The sequence below is a fragment of the Globicephala melas genome, chromosome 5 (genome assembly GCF_963455315.2).
Source record: "Globicephala melas chromosome 5, mGloMel1.2, whole genome shotgun sequence".
Lineage (NCBI taxonomy): Eukaryota > Metazoa > Chordata > Mammalia > Artiodactyla > Delphinidae > Globicephala > Globicephala melas.
The window spans coordinates 32,451,616-32,475,974 of NC_083318.1; the positions used below are offsets into that span (position 1 = coordinate 32,451,616).

The 24,359-nt window shown below is 38.3% G+C and overlaps 1 protein-coding gene, 1 long non-coding RNA gene and 1 other non-coding gene across 4 annotated transcripts in view; 1 reads left to right on the forward strand and 2 right to left on the reverse strand.

Moving 5' to 3' along the window:
- Positions 1-24,359, forward strand: part of DKK2 (dickkopf WNT signaling pathway inhibitor 2) — a 97,411-nt gene that overhangs the window by 42,914 nt on the left and 30,138 nt on the right. The gene's annotated exons all lie outside the window — the stretch shown is intronic.
- LOC115857386 (U5 spliceosomal RNA) lies at positions 3,046-3,159 on the reverse strand. Its single transcript, XR_004041250.1, has one exon. It is a non-coding gene; the product is annotated as a U5 spliceosomal RNA (small nuclear RNA).
- Positions 7,962-24,359, reverse strand: part of LOC115857240 (uncharacterized) — a 341,441-nt gene continuing 325,043 nt past the window's right edge. Inside the window, exons 6-7 of one of the 2 annotated variants that reach the window (XR_009563954.1) lie at positions 12,494-13,885; positions 7,962-11,649 (exon numbers count right to left, since the gene is read on the reverse strand). This is a non-coding gene — a long non-coding RNA (uncharacterized lncRNA). Of the gene's footprint in view, positions 13,886-24,359 lie in introns of both variants that reach the window. The other variant, XR_009563953.1, reaches the window with a different exon arrangement.

The following is a 24,359-nucleotide window of genomic DNA, read 5'->3' on the forward strand; positions in this document are numbered from 1 at the left end:
TTTTTATATTTATTGCATATTAAAAATAATATTTTGGATAGGTTGGGTTAAACTAAGTATATCATTAAGATTAATTTTGCCTGTTTCTTTTCACTTTTTTAACGCGGTTAACAGAAAATTCTAAATTAGTATGTGGCTCTCACTAATGGACATTCCTGCTGTAAATCTTGCCCACACTACTGTAAATAGCCCCTTTATACTCTTCAAATACACAGCTTAAATATGCCATCAGTTTTGACTGGTGGAACCTTAACTGATTCCACTAAAACCAAAATAAAACCCAAAACCAAAAAACTGTGACTAATTTTATTTCTGTGAGTTAAATCACCACTGTTTTTAAAGAGAAAAAAAATAGGCTTCTTTGGGGGGATACATATATTCAGTGGGCACTATTAGCTTGGTGACACTTGGCTTTTGATGTTTCCTAAACAATTTTTACAGTGTGCTCTAGAAGAGTAATCCTCAAAAATGTTTCCGGAATGGAAGGAAGTATTAATATTGTTAAGTAGCTATCAGATGCCAGAAAATTTTTTGATAGATTATCCAATCTCCCAGACCACATTCCGTTTCTTCCGCAGCCCCACGGGTAACACTTTCAAACAGACCTAGAAAAGACCATAGCTCACAAAACTTCCATGAAGAGGAGCTTCTAGCGGAGGCGTGTCAGGTCACTTGCAGGAAGGCAGAGACAGAGGTTTGGTGGGATAAATCAAGCTGGTCTGGGCAGGCTGCGTTCTGCTGAGCCCACCGCCAACCCCAGCGCAGTCTCACCCCATCCTTAATCAGAGTGCTACGTGGACCATTAGGCAGTCTTGCTTCCCTTTAATGACACTGGGAAAGGATGAGGATGTAAGGAGAGGCTCAGAGATGTAAACTGTACCCAAATCACAAAAGGGACGAAGGTCCTTGAGCTTGGGGTTGAAAACATCATAGTGCTGCCTCCCATTCTTATTTTCAATCTATGCATAATTTGATCCTCCTGCATTTGACTCTGACCTACTCTGTAATTCTTCATGGGAGTTTTAAAGTGATGTTTACACACATGTTAGCAGTTGTTGCTTTGGACTTCACTGTATCCTCCCTAGCTAAATGGGTGTGAAATAAAAATGTTTTTAAATGCAGGTAGGGACTGTACTTGAACCCATGTTAATTCTGGAACTGTGCACAGCTGAGTGACATTAAACACTAAAAAGGGAATTACAGAACCGCCAGAATCACTGCAGAATTGGTCATGGTTTTGTACTCCTTATTTAGTGCAAGGAATTCTTTGGGTGCATAATAAATAGTGACTATCTGATTAAATGTAACAAAGAAAGGGATGCTCCTTCCTTTATCCATTTTATAGTTTTGGTCTGATCTAATATGACTGTGTGACCATCTAGACGTGCTCTCATCTAAACTCTTTTGAAACTGAAAACAGAGGCAGTGTTATCTGGGGATTAAAAGAGAGCTTGGAAGCAGGCAGACCAGAGTTCAGCTGTGTTATCTAGATGCTGTATGACTGTGGCCTAGTTCCTATACCTCTCTACACCTCAATTTCCTTGTCTGCAAGAAGAGGGTAATAGCATAGCAGTTAGAGTTCTTCAGGTATAAGCAACAGAAACCAACTCTTAAGCAACGTATACAAAATACTTTTTTAAAAAGGAATTTATTGTAAGGATATGAGAAAGCTGAAATAATCAAATGAAGGAATGAACTGAGCCTCAGAAGAGCATGAACCCATGGCACTCCAGGGTTCTAGAAAACAAGACCTTTGGGGCCTTATTAGGGCACCTCAGCCAAAATAAAAGACCTCTTACAAAATTTCATCCTTTGGCTTTTTTACTCAAGATGCAAATTCCCAGAAAGAGTCTGAGTGGCCTAGTTGAGGTCCTGCCTTCCTTTCCTTGATGAAGGGAGGGCAGGAGAAGGAAGGGTGCCCCCACTGACAAACTGTAGTAAATGAGGGAGGCTGATTTCTTAAATAAAACATCAGGGTGGTGTTACCAAGGAAAGGGATATGGGTGCTGGACAAGCAAAAGAAATGAAGTATTTTATATTCTCTTGGCTTATAGAGTCATTATGCTGTTCAAATGAGATCACTGACATAGGTACACACAGTAACAGTACATATAAATTGTCAATAAAGATAATTTTTAAAAATTATCAATAAGAAAAAATTCATAATTTAGTTTATTCTTCTCATTATGCTCTCAGAGCATATTTTAAACACACACGCACACAAACAGAGCAGTCCCTTAGATTTTACTAACGGGGGTATTGTAACAATTTGCTAAGATAGATATATATGGAAAACAAAATAAGTAGTAATTATGTCCCAAATAGATAGCATGCAATTATTTAATTTAAAAATCTGCCTTCACTTTTTCAAACATAAGCCAACAATAAATCCCACGCCATCTATTTTAGTTATGGTAAATCATAGTCATATGTGGTCGTGATTATGGCTAATTGTGGGATAAAGGATTTACTTTTAGAGTATGAATGAAATACACTCTTGTTGACATTTATGCATGACAGTCTCGGAACAATAGGGGAAGAGCTAACAGCCATGTGATGAAAATCCCCCTATAAAGAGAATAATAAAGAACATTTAAATCAAGGATTCTGATTCTTAATGATGGTACTGATGATTCTAGAAGCTTGGGCTCTCCATATTTAGAATGCACCAGCTGCTTCAAATTAGAGAGACTGTAGACTCTTCTGACGTGGGTTCATTGATGGGGTGTGTGTGTGTGTGAGAGAGAGAGAATAAGTCTTTCCAGCTATGTGCAAACAGAAAGTCTAGAACACTTCCCTGAACTATCGGTCTACAGAGGAAAATATTCTGTGGTAAACTGCTATCCCACACTAAGACTGCAAATCTACATTGAAATTTGTAACTTTTTAAAGAACATTAGGAGAGATTCTATTTACACTTGGCCTGAAATTGCTTGTGAACTGAACGAAAGTGCCAGGAACTTAAAAGGAACCAACTGTATTATTTTTTTTCAAACTTCTGCTTTCACTTCACAATAATGTCTTCCATTAAAACTAAATGATTAGCACCCTTAAAGCAAGGCCTCAAACAATTAACATAAGACTCGAAGTTGTTTCCCTCATTGGAAATTTTTAGTAAAAATCAAAACATTCATTCAATATCAAGCGGAACCAGAGAATGCCCTCTGCTTCTATAACACATCTCTAGTAAGAGAAACTCCTGCTGCACTACTACATAGTGTCAAGATATAATGCCTGTAAAAAGTTTTCAGGGACTTCTGCAAATAAATATGGGTTGAAGGCAATTTTAAATTGCGCCATTTTATAATTGTACTGTGTGCAGTACACTCTTGATATTGAAATCACCCTTTCTATTCTGGAAATATCTTAACATTCACACAGTGACTCTGAGCTACCATTAGGGGGCAATGTGGAGGAAGCTTGGCTAACTGGGATCTATTGATTCCTTTCAGTGTATTTTTCATTTCAGTGATTGTATTTGTCCTCTCTGATTGTTCTTTATATTTTCTTTGTTAAAAAATTCTAACTTCTGGCTCTGTACGTGCGTTCTCTTCCCAAGTTCTTTGATCATCTTTACAATGCTTATTCTGAACTCTTTCTTGGGTAGACTGCCTACCTCCACTTCAGTTAGCTGTTCTGGGGTTTTATTTTGTTCCTTCATCTGGAACATATTCCTCTGCCACCTCATTTTGTCTAAGTTGCTATTGGTAGTTTTATGTATGTGGCAGGTCGGTTACATTTCTCAACCTTGGCGAAGTGGCCCTCTGTAGGAGGTGCACTCCCCTCTGGTCACCCAGGTTCTAGGGGTTTCCCCTAAGATGTGTGGGTCCTGTGGTGGCGGCAGGCTGACTTTGTGGGCAGGCTGACAGGCCTGGTTGGCTCCTAGTCTGGTCGGTTGCCAGGCCTGTCCTGTATGGATGCTGTTGGCTGCTGTTTCGCAGAGTCTGGTTACAAGGTGGCTGATTGCAGAACCCTAGGGGGCCCTAGGGCTAGTGCTCGCTCACCAGTGGGCAGAGTCAGGGTGCCCGAAGGCCCACTGGCAGGGGTGTTGCCCACCCACTGGTGGGGGAAGCCAGAACGTGGGATTCTAGTGCCAGTCTACTGGCAGGCAGAGCTGGTTCCTGGAGTCTGGCTACAGGACCCAGGGATCCCAGAGCTTGCTTCAGCTGGTTGGGGTGGGGGGTTCCTGACACAGTTGGGTATGAGGTCTGGGGTGTCCCGAAGGTTGTGAGGTGGGCCAGGGCCCAGCTAGTCCCAGGGTATGGTCTGGCCTGTGTTGCAGGATCATAGTTTTCTTGCTTCTGGTGTCTGCCCCTGGTGGGTGAGGCTGGTCTAGAGGCTTACGCAGGCTTCCTGTCGGGAGGGTGCCTGCCCACTGATGGGTGGAGCTGGGTCTTAGCCCTCTGGTGGGCTGGGCCATGTCTAGGGGCATGTCTGGAGGCAGCTGTGGGCTCTTCAGTCTTTAGGCAGCCAGTCTGCTGATGGGAGGGACCATGTCCCCACCCAGTTAGTTGTTTGGCTGAGGTGTCCCGGCACTGGACTCTACAGGCTGTTCAGTGGGGTCAGGTCTTGGCACTAACGAGCCAATATGTCAGCTGCCAGGAGTGTTCTCGCATTTGAATGTTCCCCAATATGTCTCCCACCAGTGTCTATGTCCCACAGGTGAGCTGCAGCCCTGCCACACACACCTCTCCAGGAGACTCTCTAAGACCAGCAGGTAAGTCTGGTGCAGGCTCCTATCAAATTACCGATTTCTCCCTGTGTCCTGGTGTGCATGAGGTTTTGTGTGTACCCTTTAAGAGTGAAGTCTCTATTTCCCCCAGTCCTGTGGGGCTCCTGCAGTTAAGACCTGTTGGCCTTCAATGCCAAATGCTCTGGGGGCTCATCTTCCTGGTGCCAGACCCCCTGGTGCCAGATCTTCTGGAGCCAGAACCCGCCTCGTTCTGGTCCCTTCTTTATGTCTCTAGTTGTAGAAGATCTTTTCTGGTAGGTTCCAGTCTTTATCATCAATGGTTATTCTGCAGATAGTTGCGATTTTGACGCACTCGTGAGAGGAGGTGAGCACAGGGTCTTTCTGCTCTACCATCTTGGCTGCTTTCTGATCCAGCATCAGCTGGGATCTAAACTGAGTCCTGATCAAAGACTCAGGTGGATTTTGTATTGTATATTTGAATATCTGAGTGAGATTCCTTTCCTTCCTCATTCCCTCCCACCTTCCTCACTTCCTTCTTTCCTTCCTCTCCCCCTCCCTCCCTTTCTTCCTTTCTTTCTTTACTTAAATGTTTTGTGATAATTATAGATTCACAAACAGTCGTAATAAATAACATAGATTTGCTGTACTCTTTGCCCAGTTTCTCCCAGTGGTAACAACTTGCAAAACTATAGTACAATATCACAACCAGGATAATGACATTGATATAGGTCAAGGTATAGAACATTTCCATTCCACAGGGACCTACCATGTTCCCTTTTATAGTCACATCTACTTCTCTCTTGCCCTAATTCTGTCATTTCAAGAATGTTCCATAAATGGAGTCATACAGTATATAATCTTTGGAGATTGGCTTTTCTCACTCAGTATAATTTTCTGCAACTTCATTCAAGCTGTTATGTGTATCAACAGTTCATCCATTTTATTGCTGAGTAGTATTCCATTGTATGGATACGCCAGTTTGTTCAACTGTTCACCTGTTGAAAGACATTTGGGTTTGTTTTCAATTTTTGTCTATTAAGAATAAAGCTGCTACAGAAGCTTGCATACCAACGTTCATAGCAGCATTATTCACAACAACCAAAAGGCAGAAACAGCTCAAATGCACATCAACAGATAAATGGATAAACAAAATGGTGTGTATATATATATAAGCATGGAATATTATTCGGTCTTAAAAAGGAATGAAATTCTGTATATGCTACCACATGGATGTACCTTGAAAGCATTATGCTAAGTGAAATAAGTCAGACACAAAAGGACACATTGTATGATTTCACTTATATGAATTACCAAGAATAGGCAAATTCACAGAGACAGAAAGTAGCATAGAGGTTATGAGAGGCTGAAGGAGAGAGAGAAATGGGGAGCTGTTTAATGAGCATGAAGTTTCTGTTTGGGATAATGAAGAAGTTCTGGAAATGGATAGCGGCGATGGTTGCACAATATTGTGAATGTTCTTAATGCTAGTGAATTGTACACTTAAGAATGGTAAATTTTATGTTATGTATATTTTACTGCAATTTTAAAAAAAGAATATATAAGCATCTGTGCATAGGATTTTGTATGAACAGAAGTCTTAATTTCTCTGGGATGAAAGTCCAGGAGTGCAATTGTTGGTTTGTATGATAGTTACATTTTTGTTTTTCAAGAAAATGCCAAACTGTTCTCCAGATTACTATGCATTTTAATTCCCATCACCAGTGTGTGAGTGATCCAGTTTCTCTGCATCCTCACCAAAATCTGGTGTTGTCACTAATATTTTAAAAAATGTTAATCATTGTGATAGGTGTGTATTGCTATCTCATTGTGGTTTTAATCTGCATTTCCCTAATAACCAATGACGTTGAACATCTTTTCAGATGCATTTTGCCAATTTATATACCTTCTTAGGTGAAATATCCCTTCGTGTCTTTTGCCTACTTTCTAGATGTATTGTTTGCTTTTTTACTGTTGACTTTTGAGAGCTCTTTGCATATTCTACATACTAGACCTTTGTCAGAGATGTAGTTTGCAAACATTTTCTACTACTCTGTCACTGTCTTTTAATCCTTCTAACAGCGTCTTTCATAGAGCAAAAGTTTTAAATTTTGATGAAGTCTGATTTATCATTTTTTCTTTTTGTGGATAATATTTTTTTTGTGTCGGGTCTAAGAACTCTTTGCTTAGTCCTAGATCCCACAGTTTTCTCCTCCTTTTTTTTTTCTAAAAATTTTATAGTTTTACATTTACATTTAAACCCATGATTTATTTTGAGTGAATTTTTGTATAAGGTATACAATTTAGGTCAAGATTATTATTATTTCCCTTATGGATAACCAATTGCTTTCGCACCATTTGTTGAAAAGAGTATCCTTTCTCCATCAAATTTTTTAAGTAACCCTGAAATAATGCCTTTTTCTTCCTTCCTCCCCCCTCCCTCCCGTCCTCTTACTCTTTTTGGCCACTGCTTTACGTTATCAACAGTATCTTCACTGTAGCTGTTTTTCTTTCTGTAAACAGAAGTTTGGGCACCTTCATGCTATGAAGTTTGATGACTGTGTATATGGAAGGCACAACTTTATATTCTATATATTTATAAAACACCTAAATCAGCATTTTGCTAGCCCATTTTTGTACTTTCATAATCATCATGTTAATTAATGAGCAAAAGAGAGATGGAGATGGGTAAAACATTCCAGTCCTCTCTTTGTTGTACAATGTACTCAGCAGCCTCAGTTCATCTGGATTTATTTCTGTTCTGATGTATTAGGAGCACCAAGAACTTGGGAATGAGGCACAGGTGACTTTGTAGTTAGCAAAAGTGGTGCTGAGAGCAGTAATTTATGCAAATAGATCCTATACATTCCTTCTTTCCTCCCTCCTTCCCTCTCTCCTTCCTCCTATGAATAGTTAATAAATAACTGGGAATAATATGTTACACAAAACAGACAGGTCTTTGCTTTCATAGAGGTTTTATCCTAGTGACGGAGGAAGAAGACAAGTAAATAGATTAAATAATCACGGATTAGAATGAATGCCATTTTATAAGGTTTTATCATTGTCATACACTGAAATACTTCAAACCTTCAAATATTAGTTGTGTTGACTGTGATGACAGAATTACAAAATGTGTCATTAGAGTGATATGTTTTGATTCATTGACACTATTTTATTGATTTGCCCAATATTTATTGCATATACCAACATTGTGCTAGTTGCTGCTATAATCCCGAAGAAAAAAACTTCATAAGTTTTGATTTCCAAGAATTTCTAATTTAGCTGAGGAGATAAGAATATACATAAACAAGTGTCATATAAAGAGAATGAATGATACATGAAAGTAAAAAATGACAAGAGTTCAGTGAAGAGGCACAGTCCCTTCCCTTGGGAATAATCATGGAAAAGCATGGGTAGGCAACATTGTAAAGCTGGGCTTTGCAGCCAACCTTAAAGGAAGACAGGATTTCAAGTAGTCAAAGACCATGGAGGAGGCAAAGGGTAATGGAATGATGGCCCTAAGAAAGGCTCAGCGTGGGGAGAAAACACGACTCCTCTGTTCCAGAAATGATACAAAGACCCGTTTGACATAGTTTAAAAAGTAGGTGATTCAAATACAAAGGGAACAAAATGCATGGCAATGCATTTTGAATGCTAGTGGAGAGATGTCTGTTTGTACCCTGACCCTGTACTCACAACAGCTTCTAAAAGAATTCAAACAAAGAGTCAGGCTTTAAAGAGGATGGAAGACTGTTTCCATTTGTGTAATAGCTTTTAAGATTTTAGACTGAATAATGAATAAAGTGTAATGTTTTATTTAAAAAATTTTATTTTTCCAATGAAAGGCTAGAAATACTTAACTAATGTGTCAACATGAAATCACAATAATTTGACTGTTATTTCAATTTACTTAAAAAAATGAATTCAGACCATACCTTTATGAATCCACAGGGCACAATTTTGCTTTACTCTGATTCCATCCATTATTACAATATACATTCCAATATATTTTGCATCAGCAAAATTATGAGCAGATCATTTTCACCTGTTGCTTTTTTCAATCGGGCAGCATGTTCAAGAGTTGGAGTCCTGACCTGTATTGAATCCTTGCTCGTGTCACTTAATAATGTTTATGTCATGTTGTTTTTGTTAAGGATAAAAGGAGACCAGGTATGTGAATTTTTTAAAAAATTGGTATAGTGCAAATTTAACATTATTAGATAATAAACTTCATGATGGCTTCGACTGCCCTTCATACATCTTTGCATTCTCCGAGTGCCTACTGTGGTACCTGGCACACAGCACCTGTTTACTATCAGTAGCGTTATTGAAAATAGCAACAATACCACAGTACATTTATTTGCCTGTACACATAGAGTCTGTTTTTATGTTTGTTGATGAATAAATGAATGTTCTATGAGCTTGTTTAGAAAGAACTTATTATGTAGTTATTCTATTTAATCATAGTGAACCATTCAGAATAGAAAAGTCATATTACTTGTGTCAAAGAAAACACCACTCACAGAATTATTACTCGTTATACTTCTGGGATGATAAATCTAGTGTAATGCTGAATACAAGTCAAATCGCATGTGTTCTACTGGCTTCACTTTATGTTTAAGCAGATATAATATAGTCAGTATATAACATGCTGAAAAGTTAAGAAGTTTAAACTAAATATTTAAACTTAATTTTTGATAACATGATTATATATGTGTGTATACATATAAACATAAATATATCTGTAAGTATATACCTATATATGCAAATATGTAGATGTATAGATATTACAGATATACAACCATATGGTCTAAATTGAAATTAATACTGCTGGTGCCTCAGAATGTGCTGAGTTTCAAATCACATTGATAGTGAAACAAAATAAACATGTATAGCTATATAGCAATTATGTTGTTAAAATTAAAATTTTATTCCAGAACTCTTACTGCATTCTATATGGGAGAAGCTTTCTGTAATATAGATTGGTGTAGCAGAAACTGTAATACAACTACCAAAATGAAATTTTATGTGTAGGTTTGTGGATGAGTAATTTAAGACTTGTGGTAGTAAAGTGACTAGTTTCATGTATTGTCCCCTTATGAATCTATTTGACCATTTATAAAAGTCTTATGTGGTTAAATGTCTAGGTTTAACAAAGAAACAAACACCTGGATACTGTGATGTATGAGAAAAGACAGAAACTGCATCTGTGCACGAGTGCAGCAAGTTTAAGTCGGTAGTAAGTCTTTGAACAACGTGGCATCTGCTGAGTGTGTTACACACTTAGCAGAGCAGATCCTGAACACGTGCAAGTCCTCACGGTTTTGGTCAGCAGCAGTGTCCAACAGTGATATGGGGCTCCTTCTAGGATAAGTCACAAGTGTGTAATTTACCATGGAGTGGCCTATTTATGGTACACAGGAGGATACGTTGCTGGTTGTTTTTTTCCAGAGTTATTAAATCTTAGCAGCAGTTAACATCCAGGATACTGTACGACTTTACACAAGATGACAGGATGCTTCCTACACTCTTCCTGTCTTTGAAAAAATGATATTAAGTAGTCTAATCAGAACTCAAGGAATGGGAAAAATGTGAGTTTTTGAGCCAGATGAACTTGCCTTCAAATCCTGGCTCTTTATTTAGCTTTTTTTGGCCCAAGTTTTAGTCTTTTTGTACAACAGACAGAACAATATGCACCTTGTATTGTCATTTTGAGTATTAAATGAGATAATGGATGCAAACCTTCAGTATAATGCCCGACATCTATTAGATGCTCACACTCCCTCATCCTTCAACATCACACCTCCTTTCCATTTCCTATCGTCCAAGGAGAAACTAACAAAAAAATCTTAAGAGTTTTATAAATTTTCAAAGTAAAAACTTTGAATGCTTTCCTGTTGAAAATTGATGCTGATTCATATAAAAAGAATGCAGTAGCTTCTGAGATATTGGTACCTATAAGAAAAAGCCGGCAACTATTCTAAGAACTTTATATATGTTATTATTTTAATCCATACAGTAATAAATACCCCATCTGGTAGATATTATTCTAAGCATTTTGCATATGCTTATCATAACAATCATGAGGAAGAAAGTACCAACTTACTTATATTGGCCTTATTACAAGAATACAAGCTTGGCAAGAGGAAGGCATGTTTAACAACCACCTTGTATTTTAATGTTACTTTGCTCTGCACTTAATACGTAGTCAAGAAACATTAGTTGATTGTTCTTTCTTGAGAACTTTCACTGCTAAACCCAGAACGATGACAGTATAGAGACTCCATTTCCCTGATCCAAGTACTAACCAAGAAGCTCTAAGCAGTAAAGATGTACCTAGTAAGCGAAAAAGCAAGAGATCTACTTTGTAATTTGTGAATAACCTTGATAAAGTTCAAACCTTGGGAACTGGTTTGTTCATTTATGTAAAGATGGGGTGGAGAGGTGGGGTAGGGGGTGGGCAGAGAAAGAGTGAGAGAGAGGGAGGAAGGGAAGGAGGGAGGGAGGAAGGGAGATGACAGTTCTCTAAATCCTCACGTGTTCGCGATTACTAGCGAATTACTCTTGAAGTACTCAGATTGCATTTCAGGAGTTGCGCTGAGAAAAGGTGTATTAGCAAAAAATTTATTAGGGCATGACCAGTCTGAGACCCTTACTTCTCTGAACCTATTAACTAGCATCACAAAGGAATGGACGCTCCATTACAATGGACTTAGAATACCAAAGGGAGTAGTGTCAGGTTGCTACATCTGGATTATTTTCAGGGGTGGAAAATAAAATAATGAGGATACCAACTGGGCCACCCACTGCAAAATGTGGGTGACCAAATAAGCCAACGGAACCTCTAATGAGTATTTACTCCAAAGGACTCTGCATGTAAACTATTTCCAGACTGATGTGGTGCCAGGCTCAGAGGATTAAGTCTTTCGATGGCTTTTGTTGGTCAGCAGCCAAAGCATCTAGGAAGAAAGGAGGGGGTCTCCTTATTAAACATATCAAGAATATTACTTTCAGACAAGAAGAATGCAAAGAATGGATCAAAGAACACCATAAAATAGATGGAAGACAGTAGAAATAAGTAATAACAGCATCATTCGTACTCTGAGTTCAGGGTGATGATTTCGTTTAGTTAGGGCATTATTTTTCAGAAGACTTTAAAGCACTGCTTAAGATTTATGTGGTCTGGCCTACATTATAGGTAGTTGTGTACATGTCTTTGGTTTTGATGATCTGGAGGGCAGGAGTTTCCTCTGCCCTGTCTCATGAGTGCGCCATTCATCTTCTGGTTCTTTCTTCTTCCAGCACTAAGCAGAGTATAGGTATAGGTTGTTTAAGAATTATTTCTGAAATATGTTAAATTGAATTTGCAACCACTATTGCTTTAATAATATAAAAAACATAAGGAGGAACATATCATGGTATTTTTTTTTTAATTTTTTTTTTTTTTAAGGAGAGGTAAATCTGTAATACAAAGAAATTGCATGTCTAGAGGGAATAGCTCAATATCACTTAGAAAGTTAGTGGCTGGGTTTATCCTGACTTAGGGATCTTGTATATCTCAGACTAATCAAAGCCCCCAAAGCAATGCAAACGACAGAGTACATATGGAAAATCACATTCTCTGTATGTTTACCCAGAGAAAATACAAAGCAAGAAAATGTTTGCACGCTGTGACAAAAGTCAGTGCTAGAACAGATTCTAAGATGGCCACCCAAACAAATGTTTACTTCTGTAAAGCAAAGCAAAGCAAAACAAAACCTAATTGGGTATTTTAAAAGTTTGAAACTTAACAACAACACTTACTTGATTCCTTTTTTCCGTTTCCAAATAGTTGTGTTAACATTTTGGAACATTTACCTTTCTGATTCTTCTCAAAGAAGTGGTCAATTGCATTTTATAGCAAGATTTCCTAAGAGACATTGTCAAATGTAAATCTTGGCCACCAGCTTCTCCCTCTTTAGGCACGAGGTAGCCACATGGGTATTCAGAGTGGGCCTGCAATCCTGGAACTGCACTGTATGGTTTAAAGACTTTTCCGATGATCAGCATTGCCTGTTTTGCCACAGTCCTAGCATAGATAACCGTCCCTCTTTTCTGAGTGGACTACAATTGCATGCTTGCAGTTATACACATATTCAGAAAGCTTCCAAAATATGTATTTATAGTCTTAATTTAACAGTCTCATATAGTGCCAGAAAATGTTTTCTGTGAAGTAGATAGCAACATTATCCCTATTTCATAAATGTGAAAACTGAGGTTACATAAACTTTGAAGGTCATGCAGCTCAAAAGTGGTAAAACTGGGATTCAAACCCAAGCCACCTGGCTCAAGCACACTAAAGTTTGACCCAAACTCAAAAACACATGTTCTAAGGAAAATAATGATAGTGGTGGGATTTTCATAAAGTCCTATCCAACTCAGTATCCCTGAAACTGTATGGTATGCGTCTCCCTCCTTTATTTCACATCCAGCTCCGTAGTAGAAATAGGAAGTTCTCCAGGTCTTATGCCCCTGCGGGGGGGGGGGGGGGGGTGGTCCCACATAGTAGATTTGAAAGGAAGGTTGGAATTATGGAGTGAAGGAGATTTCTGACCAGTTTACACTCCTGGGGATACTTCAGTGCTCTCGAGGAGGACTCCCTGTCTTCCTCTTGTCAGCTCCTTTCCTTTGCTACCACCAGTAAATTCCAGGTTGCTTCATTTCCCCTTACTTCAGAAGGCAGTAGAATATTTCTCACACCTAAAGCAAACAAAGTGTATCAAAAACTTTTTCTTTTTTTTTGGCTGCCTTGGGTCTTCGTTGCTGCCCGTAGGCTTTCTCTAGTTGCGGCGAGTGGGGCTACTCCTCCTTGCGGTGCGCAGGCTTCTCATTGCGGTGGCTTCTCTTGTTGTGGAGTATGGGCTCTAGGCGCACAGGCTTCAGTAGTTCTGGTGCATGGGCTCAGTAGTTGTGAGTCGTGGGCTGTAGAGTGCAGGCTCAGTAGTTGTGGCATGTGGGCTCAGTAGTTGTGAGTCGCGGGCTCTAGAGCGCAGGCTCAGTAGTTGTGGCGCACGGGCTTAGTTGTTCCACAGCATGTGTGATCTCCCTGGACCAGGGCTCGAACCCGTGTCCCCTGCACTGGCAGGCGGATTCTTAACCACTGCGCCACCAGGGAAGCCCATATCAAAAACTTGTAAAGTTTCTATTGCCAGGGGGCTGAAAGAAACAGGTTGAAAGTGTGTCAGAACGGAAAACATACCCTCCTTTCTTTTTTTAAACTATCCTTTCCCCTCCCCACCCCATCATTTAAACACTACAATTGGTCCAAGTTATGTAATTGATTTTCAGAGTAAAGCTTTTTTGGTGTGTAATTCTGGAGTCGGCATGGCACTGAATTTCTGAGGGGAGGGCTGGGACACGTGGGAACAGATACATAAGGAAAGGGGGGCCTTAGCACTACTGAGAGAATAGGTCCCAGGAGAGATGGAGCTCAGGTAAATAGTCCTGGAGAAGGAGAAGTGGGAGTACGTGGGATGGCTCCAGGCTGTGTGAGACGAGAGGGAAGAGGGGTCCCAAACTGGAGCCTAAAAGTTTGAGCAAAGGCAGAGGAAGGAAAGCCAGGCGTCGGTTCTCAGCAAAGATCATGAAACTGCTTCTTTGCAGTAATTGACTCCTGAAGAAAAAAAGAATAATAAAAAAAAAAAAAGCATAAATCAGCCTCATCCTCCAGGAACCTAGCACTCAACTTAATTCCAGAAAGGAGTTGGGATTTGTTTTAGGTCAAATGCTGAGATTTCTTCTTGAGTACTTTTGTTTTACTCTGGGAGTGTCTCTAAGTTGACCAGTCATGCTTCTGTGAAATCCAAATTGGCAACATGGGAAAGGGAGGGAAAGAATATGACCATATATCTTGAGGGAGTGTCTTTTTATCTTCTCTTCAGTGGGGGAGTCAATAATATTAACTCCTTTTCTCTTAACCTGAAGGAACTACAACCAGAGCCAGCTCTTCAATTTTCTGTAAATCCCATGTGTGACAAGGGTTCGGGAATCTTGCCAACACATTCAAAGCCAAACTGCCCAGAAAGCCATATGGAAAATGAAGACTCAGTGACCTCCTTATGCAGAGCATTTTATGCATTACGTAGTTCTGCTATCTGGTGGGCACACTGTGTTTCACAACAACTTTAATTAAAGGTCAATATACAGGCTTCCCTGGTGGCGCAGTAGTTGGGGAGCCGCCTGCCGATGCAGGGGACACGGGTTCGTGCCCCGGTCCGGGAAGATCCCACATGCCGCGGAGCGGCTGGGCCCGTGAGCCATGGCCGCTGAGACTGGGTGTCCGGAGCCTGTGCTCCGCAATGGGAGAGGCCACAACAGTGAGAGGCCCACATACCACAAAAAAAAAAAAAAAAAGTAAATATAATATTTGCAATAAATTTAAGAATATGAAGCAAGGTCCCACTATTTAGACTCTTACTTTAAATCTTAATCACAATCAAGACCTCCTTAGTGGAGAGAAAAAAAAAGATTTATGTGTATGTGCGTGTGCGCGCGCACACACACACACACACTAATATGCTAGAGAGAGGGCTGCTATGGTTGAATCACTTTAAGCAAGTTGCTAAACTATCCTAGCTTTATTATCCCCATCTATAAAAATGACAATAACAACCAAAATGAGACAAGCTCTGTAAAAAGTTGAGGAGCCCCACAGTGGATGGGGGCTCTATTTGACTTAGTTATCTCCAAATCTTGGACCTCTACTACGTCTCACTCTCTGAGGTTTCCTTCCTTCCCTTCTTTCCTCCCTCCATCCCTTTCTTCCTCTCTTCTTCCTTTCTTAACATGCATTTATCAGCTCTATTAAGTGCTATCTGTTGTGTTCGAGGTAATTAACAAAATCCCCAGCAGAGAAGAAAGATCTGTACCCTAAGATGGATGCGTCCTTCTCTTTAAAATCCTTATGTAACTTCCTAGTACTTTTACAATAGAGACCAGTATCTGCGTCATGGCTTAGCAAGCCTCATCTCACTCCACTGCCATCTTGTTCTCATCCCTCTGGACCACTTCGGCCTTCTTTTTCACCATGCAGTCTCCTGCCACAGGGGTTTTACACAGACCCTTTCCATTTTCCAAAACTTTTCCTCAGCATGGCTCTCCCTTCAATTTGTTAACTCACAGGCACCCTTCAGCCCTTCAGCTCCTCAGAAGAACTTTCTCTGACCCTTCATCTGGATGAGGTTCCTTTGCTGTGTGCTTCTGTAGCACTGGGCCACATTTACTTATCTAAGCTTATCATATTTATTACTGTCTACTCTACCAAGCTGCAGGCTCCATAAGGGCAAACACTGTGTTTGTTTACTTCCACCATTGGGAAGCCAAAACCTCCCACAATCCCTGACCTATGATAAGTGCTCAATATTTATTATGTGAATGAATGAATGAGTGAGTGAATCCACTAAGGAACTTCACTGTCCTCATTTCTTGTCCCTATCAGTTATTGTAAAGCTTTATATAAAGCAGTCCCTCCTTTAAATTAAAAAAAAAATTGTGCACTTCTCTATTATACAAATGGACTATAATCATGAAGATAATTCTTTGAAGACAGTGCCTTATTGTGACCTTTCTTCTACTTGTAATCTATTATTAACCAGAAACCTGCAGCTGAAACGCTGGGTACTTCTGAAACAGCCTCCAGAGAATTATGACTTCCAGGCTCTTCATTAAGATGCATATTGTTTAAAGAAAGAAAGAACCGCAGAGGCTTAAAATATGCTCTTTCAAACACGACTATTTGCGAACAATGGTCAAGACATTTAGTTTACTTCCTAACAGATGAGGTTTAAACAAAAAACACACACACGTTCTTGGGAAAATTAAAATGGTTGAGAATGTAGAAGAGATGGAGAGTTGGCTACTAGTGAGAAAACCCCCAGGAAATTGATTAGGTTGGTACTCAGTTGCAGCTTTTGTGACTGGAGTTGAGAGTAATGCTACATAAATTTTGGCCTATAATGCATATAAGTTCCATTGTGTGAAAGGCATATGAAAAAAATGAATGAATTGCATGATTTTCTTTAAACTCAGTCTGTTATTATGTCATAAAAGCCAACTTTTACTGGAGACATTATGTTGGCTACGGTTTTTTGGTGAATTATTGTGTTAAATTACTACTTGGTCGTTAAGTCATAATTTTAATCATCTTAGAATATAAATTATCCATGACTTACTACAAACATCTAAACCAACTTCATTTGAAATTATGTATGTAAAATCCTTTACATTTTCCTAAATTATTTTTATATCTTAAATTACTATCGGTATCACTGGATTTTTCACTGGACTTCAAATATAACCAAGAACTTCTCAGTGGTATTAATATATTTTGGAAGAAAATTGAAAGAATTATATAAACAATTAAAAGCAAGTCAAGTAGGTTACATATATTAAATCATATTTTTGGTGGGATGCTCCAAACAGTTTTTATTCCTTTCTAATTGGGAATACCTGTATAACTCTTGGCTTTGACATTCTTGGGAAACGTATTCCTGCCAGACTTTTAGAAATAACTCATTAGGCTCACAAAAAGATATGCTGCTGTAGCTTTAACACAATGGCTGATATTACCTATGCCAAGAAACAAATACTAATTATCTGGATATTAGCTAAACAATATAAAGGTATATTTCTATTTTATGTCTTCAAAACTGCTTCTTAAGTGGTATTTAAATGTCAAGAAATGAAGTTTATAAGACATAAAGTACATGAATATAAGAAAAATGTGGAAGGAGTAAGATTTCTGTGGCACATATATATAGTGGATTATTACTCAGCCATAAAAAGAAACGAAATTGTGTTATTTGTGGTGAGGTGGATGGACCTAGAGACTCTCATACAGAGTGAAGTAAGTCAGAAAGAGAAAAACAAATACCATATGCTAATACATATATATGGAACCAAAAAAAAAAATGTTTCTGAAGAACCTAGGGGCTGGACAGCAGTAAAGATGCAGACATAGAGAATGGACTTGAGGACACAGAGAGGGGGAAGAATAAGCTGGGACGAAGTGAGAGAGTGGCATGGACATATATACACTACCAAATGTAAAATAGATAGCTAGTGGGAAGCAGCCACGTAGCACAGGGAGATCAGCTTGGTGCTTTGTGTCCACCTTGAGGGGTGGGATAGGGAGGGTGGGAGGGAGAAGCAAAAGGGAGGAGATATGGGGATGTATGTATATGTCTAACTGATTCACTTTGTTACACAGCAGAAACTAACACACCAGTGTAAAGCAATTATACTCCAATAAAGATGTTAAAAAAAATAAATAAAATAATAGAACTAAAAGGAATACCATTTATATTTAAATATGACTAACCAACTTTGTGATATAACAATATATGTGTTTATATATTAAATAATAAGATCTAGCTGTAGGTTTAATAGGTACCACAATTTTAATTAATTAATTAATTGTTTTGGCTGTGTTGGGTCTTCGTTGCTGCGCGCAGGGTTTCTCTAGTTGTGGATAGTGGGGGCTACTCTTCATTGCAGTGCGTGGGCTTCTCACTGAGGTGGCTTCTCGTTGTGAAGCACAGGCTCTAGGTGAGCAGGCTTCAGTAGTTGTGGCACACGAGCTCAGTAGTTGTGGCTCACGGGTTCTAGAGTGCAGGCTCAGTAGTTGTGGTGCATGGGTTTCATTGCTCTGTGACATGTGGGATCCTCCCGGATCAGGGATAGAACCCATGTCGCCTGCACTGGAAGGCAGATTCTTAAGCACTGTGCCACCAGGGAAGTCCCTGTCCCATAACTTTAAAATGGTGATGAAACAGTATTTTGAGATCCAGAAATGACTGTAATGTGATATGAAGATATCTGTGATTTCTACTGTTGACAAAATCACAGATACTGCTAATGCCACCGTGATCCATGTGTACATTTACAATTCAAGGACATGGAGCTGGAAATTAGTGAAAATAAAGATGTCATGCTTTCCCAACCAAGTTCAGAGACCTCTGGTTAAGAACCAGTCCACTGTTTGATGAGGAAAAAAAAACATGGTTTAATCAACTGAGACTTGGAGATTATCTATGGATTTAATTTCTCAAGCTTTGTCCTGATGAAAAGAATAATAGCAATAGCTAAACACTTACAGCAATTAGTAAGTGCCAGACATTGTTTTAAGTGCTTTAAATATGTCACATCACCTCATTGTTAGAAAAACTTTATGAGGTAAGATTTTACAGAGGCACAGAGATGTGAAGTAACTTGTCTAAAGTCACACAATTTTGTAAGTGATAGAGCCAGGTCCATCATGGTCTTTTAACTATTGTGCTATATAACAACTGGTTTCTTTGTATTTGCCTGAGTTTTGTGGCAAATGATGGAAGGGCAGGATTATGTGAGACTTTTTTTTCCAGTAGAAAAAGTTATGAAACATATTTTAAATATCTATAAATTTGCATAGGTGGTTTATTACTGTCTAATTTAAATTGGTGAAACTAAATTGTTAATGTCAGAAGCACAAGAAAGGGAAAACTCATGCTTACAAAGAAAGTCTGTGACTGTTAACTGTTACCAGATTTTTTTTTCTTTTTCTCTTTTTTTTAGTACAAGCTGTTGGTGGTTACAAACATTAGAGTTTGAAATTTCTTTATAAGGTTAAAACATTTTAAAATTTATTGTTGTATGGTTGTTTGACTCTTGGAATTCTGGAACCACTCTGTTTTGAAAATGTCAAGGTCTTAGAAGTTTTAATAAGATTAAAAATTTAGGAAAATTAACATGGTGTTAAAACATGGCTATTATAATTAAGTATTAAATATTTTTCAACTCTAAAAATTTTGCAAAAGAGAAAACCCACAATATGTACCAACTTTTCAACAGGGTCAAAACACTTTTTTTTTTCTGAAAGATTTAATGAATTTAGGATTACTATTTTAGAACACACAGAAACTGAGCCAACTCTTGATTTTCCAGAGAAAGGGGAGATGAGATGGCATGAGGATTAATATGCAGTGTCAAGCCAAACTTAGTATTTAATATTAATATAAACCTTCTCTTTTATCAAAATATTAGTTAAGCTTCTAATAAGTAGATGAATTATTTAAATGGAATTAACCTCTTCATATATTAACTTGGCAAAAGAGAAAACTTTGGATAAAAAGAGAAAAAATCATATGCTTGGATCCCCCAAATATGCATAATTATAATGAATAATAAATATCATTGACCATATTATTAAACTATTTTCCTCAAGTAGAGCAGGTGTATGACAATAGAATGGAGAAACCAGTAGGAAAGCAGAAAATAGGAAAAATATAAACCTGTCCACTTCATTGTTCCTTTACAGTTTAATAATTATTGCTAAGACTCAATAGAAAAAGAGAATTTAATTAATTAGTTGTAAGCATTTTTTCTAATTATAAATTATAACTAATGTGAAGGAAAGTCTGCACATTTTAAAATAATATGAATGTTAATATGAAACATACTGAAACTTCAGGCGGTGTGTCTTAAGGCTAATTGACCATATATTTAGTGAGACATAAATCACTGTTTACAAAATAAATTTATAATGGATATCTAGACATCTAAGTTCTTTCTATGCACGATTAGTTTTATCCTTTTTTTTTCTAAGTTCATACCCCCTCAGTTCAGTTTTCATGCCAGTGAGCAAACTGTTTTATAAATTGATGACATCTTGAGCAAACTCAGATTTTAAGCATTTTAAAAATTACTTGAGCTTCGCTGTGTTTGAGCTTAATTGAATATCTATACACTCTATGGTAGGAAGGGCAAATTGGTTTCACAAGGGGCAAAAAATATTTGTTGAATGAATGAATGAATGAGTGACTAAAAGTGAACTTCTGTCAATGATAACCTTTTCAATATCCTTTACTTTTGACAATATCCTTACTGTTGGCATAGATTTGTGCATATTTTGTGCTTATTCTTTTTTTTTCTTTTTTTTTTTGCGGTACGCGGGGCTCTCACTGTTGCGGCCTCTCCCGCCGCGGAGCACAGGCTCTGGACGCGCAGGTTCAGCGGCCATGGCGCACAGGCCCAGCCGCTCCGCGGCATGTGGGATCCTCCCGGACCAGGGCACGAACCCGCGTCTCCTGCATTGGCAGGCGGACTCCCAACCACTGCGCCACCAGGAAAGTCCTGTGCTTATTCTTTATTAAGCATATTCCGTAGTTAAAAACAAAATTGAAATTCCCATTAAAATCTATTATGTTCTAGGAAGGAAGTTACTTATGGGAATTTTACCAATTGTAGGTCTAGGTCCCACTTAATCTCTGTATCCTCTTAAGAAACCTTTGAAAAAAGAGGCATAAAGAATCAAGTAGACTTCCCAGAAAACTGAAGAGATTTATATGACAGGGAAAGGGGTAATTTCCTTGCATTGAGTACTGCAAGCCAACCATTGCTTAATGGCACCAAAGACCAATTTTCCAGAGTCCCTGAGAAAGAAGAGTGAGACGAATCAAGAACATAAACTTATGGGAGGCAATGAGGCACTCATAAAAACAGCTTAATGTAATGAAATTGTGTGATGTGGATACTTGCGAAATTTAATTTCTATCCACCAGGAAAATCCTTTTATATATTTGGAATATTTTTCCACACAGACAAATAAAATCTTTTTTTAGACATCTTGTGAAAGTCAAATACAGTGATTGGGCATGTTTTTTGGTTTTCCAAAATGTTGTCTGCTTGATATGATCAGCTATAAAGAAAAGAAATATAAACGTGTCTGTATTTAATGTGATTTTTTTCATTTCTTAATTTTTTAATAATAACCTTTCTGATTCATTTTGTTTTATTTAAGGAATGGGGAGAACATAAGGAAAATTGAATCTATTAGGCAGGAGGGCAACTGGTTGAACTGGATACCCAAAATTAAAAGCAGCTGTGCTCAAGCACATAATTTTTGCCCTTCTTAATTAAAATTTTACCAAATTATATCCTTTAAAAATGATGCTAGCCATGTGTCCACGAATGTAGACTTTCTTCACAGTGCCTACCATATATTCAGTACAGTAGGACTTTCTTTTTTTTTAGTTTATATGTCTGGTTTTGGGGGAGGTATAACATAAATGGGAGATTAAGAGTGAAAATATCACCCTTGTTTCTTGACTACAGGTGCAAATCTTTAAAGTATTAGTAATGTTCAATCCAAGCATATTCTCATAGATCTCAGGTTTGCATCTATTTTGTTTTTAGAAGATGTTGGGGGTAGGAGTTTATTAATTTATTTTTGCTGTGTTGGGTCTTCATTTCTGTGCGAGGGCTTTCTCTAGTTGTGGCAAGCGGGGTCCACTCTTCATCACGGTGCACGGGCCTCTCACTATCGTGGCCTCTCTTGTTGCGGAGCACAGGCTCCAGACACGCAGGCTCAGTAGTTGTGGCTCACGGGCCTAGTTGCTCCACGGCATGTGGGATCCTCTCAGACCAGGGCTCAAACCCGTGTCCCCTGCATTAGCAGGCAGATTCTCAACCACTGCGCCACCAGGGAAGCCCTGCATCTATTTTTGATTGATCCTTTTAAAAAGGATTGAGATTAGTATTGATACTTGAGCTTGGGATAATTAGTATTTTGTTAATAAAACTCTCAACAAAGATAAAAGATAGTACAACAGTCCATTCCAAGAACCCTGTATATGATTTATGTATCTAATATACCTTTTTAATATACATTGTCATGTTATCAATCATTTCTATCCCAGGTCACAGAAATTGCAAAAATACAGTTTTGCCATACAGACAATTCTGAATCAATTCTCAGTTCTTTTACTTCAGTAGAAGTGGGCAGCTAAATTTTTTGAAGAGTTCTTGTTCCTTTTTTTAAATGATAGTAGATCACCATCTTAACAAATATGGACTACATTCTCTTACTCCTTAGATTAAATTGTCTCTGGAGTTCAGAATTCCTGTATTCAATAATTATTCACTGATCCTCCTCTATGTACCAGAAACTACGTGAACTTGCATACAGAGATGAGCTAAATACCTTACTTGCTCTTAGGGAAATGTCTAAACAATTAGTAGGTTGTGATAAATGCTGCAGAAAAGGGAAATGAGCTCTGCTGAGAGCAAGGGTGGGCGTTCTGTTTCTGGGGTTGGGGTGCAGGAGGAGGGCATCAAGGAAAGGGCTCCACCAGAGGGGTAATATTCACTTAACTCTTCACTGGGCCATGTCGTAACTTAAATGTAGGATTTCCCTTTTCATCGGTATTCTGTAGTTAATAACAATGGCTTACTACCAAGCAATGTTCTTCATTTGCTCCCTTTGTATTTCTGATCATGGCAAATAAAACCACTTTGCATATCTAGGGTTAGCTGCAATTCACCAAATGTTTCCATGGTACATCAGATATTTGTTGACCTTTATTGGAAAAAAGTAATAATTTGCTTCTCCTTTTGTATTGTTAAGCGTCAAAAGATGAGTGGTGGTGAATTCATGGGTGGTGTGTTGATACCTACTAGGCGTGATTTCATAGGAGAGAAAACACTTATCCCACAGACACACTCTGGTGTGGTGGTTCCCTTGCCAGCCCTATAAAACCTCCCCAGGTGTCATGCTCAAGCCTAGTAAGTGGAGCCAGCAATGAGCCTATTTTAAAAATGTGTTCACCTTACATTTGCTTTCAGAGAGTTTTAGCTATAGAGAAAGTTTACCTTTCTGACTTTAGAAGGATGGGTAGGAAATATGGGTAAGAAAGAGAAGCAAAATAAGCCACTCAGCCTTCATTTTGGAGAAAGGCATGAGTATAACATTAAAAGAGAAAATAAAACCCATTACATTTCCAGTAAGTTGCTATTTTAAGAGATAATTAACATTAGAATTTAGTACACTAATTTAGCGCCTTGTCCATTATTATTTATGAGTAAAAAAATTTCCACTAAGAAGTTCCACTGAGAAGCAAAGTTGCCTCACTGTGCAATTTCCCAAGTCTCTCCAATTGAAACAAAGTAGTGTTATTAATTATGAACTTGTGGGGTCATATTCCATAATGGGAAAATCTCTCCACATTGTCTGGAAGTGTTTCCATTCCAGTCTCTACAGACACGGCCATCTAACGCTGATGGTGGTTTCTGTACACCATGAACTGCCAGATACCTGCTTTTCTCTGTCTCATAAAAATGAACGTTTCTCAAATCTGATTTAGACTGTCATTGAAATAATGGAGTGGTATATTAAAGAATGTATTGTTCCTTAAGATGCAATTACAGAAGCCATCTCTCTTTCCTCTCTTATTTTGCTATGATAAAAATAAAGTTTTAGGTAGTCCAAATAGAAAATATAAGGAAGTGATGATAATATTAGGCAAAATGAATCAACAAACAAAATAACTCAATACTTCAAAATTCATATGCACAGTCCTAGGACTTTTAGATAATAGCTAATAGCTAACCGTCTAACTCTTGCGTCTGTGAAATTTTAGCTGGCACAGTGGTGACTTTGGCTATATACAGAGGAGGAGACAACTTTTCATCATGCAGGTTATTTTCTATTTTAGGGATTTTATGTAAATCAATGAAAATAATAACACTTTACAACAGTTACAATGTACTTTAAGTAACAGGTTATCTCATTTGACCACTCAATGGTGTAGCAAATAGAATAGTAGTTATTATTATACTCATTGTGTATTTGTGGAAACTGAGGCTTGGCTGATAATTT